Genomic DNA, 1,942 nt, shown 5'->3' on the forward strand with positions numbered 1-1,942 from the left:
GTAGGGAAAAAAATAGTAAGCTTATTGTGCTGCTGTTCAAATGGAGATGCAGTCTAGAAACTCCAGAGTGGGTGAAAATGTTGCTTAAATGTAGCTTCTGCCCTGAAGACACTTACTGACCATTACAGACATGATATGAAGCAACATTTTTCTTCCACTCCCCTTCCTCTCCTGTTCTCCAATCCCTTAAAAATATCAAATATATCCTGAAAACTAGCTTTTTCTTAAACAAACAAACAATATTGTTTTGGATCTGAATTAATGGCTTGTAGGGGTTGACACTTGTTCTGTTCCCCCACTGCATTGCAGCTCATAGCAGCTTTCCTGCCTTTTGGTGAGTAACTCCCAAACTTTGGGACCAAACCTAAGAGTTCTTTGTGCAGATCAAGGACTGGTTTTCTCCTTTCCACTAACCAAGCTATTAAGGAAAAAATCCAGAGGAAACAAATTTTGTTATAGTAATCCCTCTGGAGCTGAAAAAAATGTAGAGTCAGTTCCAGCATAAATATGCTGAAAGAGGCTTGCTTGTGACAAGATGAAGAAATCAAGATGTCAGTTCCCTTCATGAAGACACGCATGCTCCTTTGCTAGTATGCCATGTCCTGCTCCTGTTTATTTAATGGGTCAGTCCAAACAAGTTGTCATATCCCTCTTCCAGCAAAACTGAACAGGGGAGGAAAAAAATCTGAACACACATCATGTGGGAACTGACAAACAGGCAGGTCAGCCTGTTGGCTTTCAAGGGGGAGAGGGGAGGTGAGTTTATAACCTCCTGTAGGTTGGTGATCTCTTCGTACCTGTTCCTGCAAGGAGTTTGGTCCTGCTGTAAATGTGTAAATGTCCTTGTGGCAGCAGCTTACATTTAGTGACTGTAGGTGGTGCTGGGCCAGGGTAATGTTTAGTGGCAGATGGTAACTTTGCTTGAGGCTGAGCCAAATACTTCTGGATTCTGACTCCACCTTTTTTTATCCTTTACAATGCACTTCCTGAATTTTCAGCCCAAACCTGAACAAAGTCCAGCCAACTCATTGCAAAGATCCCATTGATTTATCTTGGCTTTTCAGACAGCAAATAGTTACAAAATTACAGCTGTGCACAGGCCAAGATTTGTCTGGACACTTCCCCTCGGCTACTTTAGCAAGGTGGTTGTATATGGTCAGTCTCCACACTGTTAATTCAGCAATATATATTTACACTTAGCTTTGATATCAAGTAATGCCAAGTCTCCCTTTTTCTTTCTCCTCTCTTGCTTCAGAGGAAGCTATCTTGGAAAGATACCCAGTTGCTGATGATTATGTTCACAGCACTAGGAAGAGGCAGCTCCAGTGTCATAGCAGCAGCAGCAGCTTCATTTGCAAAGCATCCTTCCTGGTAAAGGGACACAGTGAATTTTGCAGAAAGGCACTCAGAGTGAGATGTGGCTGCCTCTGAGGGAAAACACAGTGAGTGTGTCATTACTGCCTGTTTAATTGTGTGCAGCAGGGCTATGCAAACAATCCAAGTAGGAAAGGATTAGTCAGCCCACTGAGAAACTGCAGGTGGAGTTTCTTTTTAACCATTTTATTTATAACCACGTCCACAACATGTGGTCATTCCTTGGCTCATCTTCAAAATGGAAGGAGACAAACCCAATTCTCTAGGGACGTCCTTTCCCCAGTATTTATTATTTCATTTTTAGCAGATCAAGACCCACTGAATCTTTGCATTTCCTCCCGTTAGAATCATCCCAGCTCCTTTCAACTCAGGAAACCAAAAGTGCACTTTGTAGCTGACAATGGAAGTCAACAAATAAAAGGTGTTTTGAAAAAATTTGGAGCCTTGAAAAAAATGGTTCTCAACAAAACTTTTTTTTTTTTCTTTTTTTTAAATTAACAAGTCTAAGTATTTTTTTAAAAAATCTGAGTGCACTAAAACCCCAAACATTTTGATTTCAAAGCTGTAT

This window comes from Chaetura pelagica, unplaced genomic scaffold, assembly GCF_000747805.2.
Source record: "Chaetura pelagica isolate M959 unplaced genomic scaffold, ChaPel_1.0 scaffold472, whole genome shotgun sequence".
In the NCBI taxonomy this organism is placed as follows: Eukaryota; Metazoa; Chordata; class Aves; order Apodiformes; family Apodidae; genus Chaetura; species Chaetura pelagica.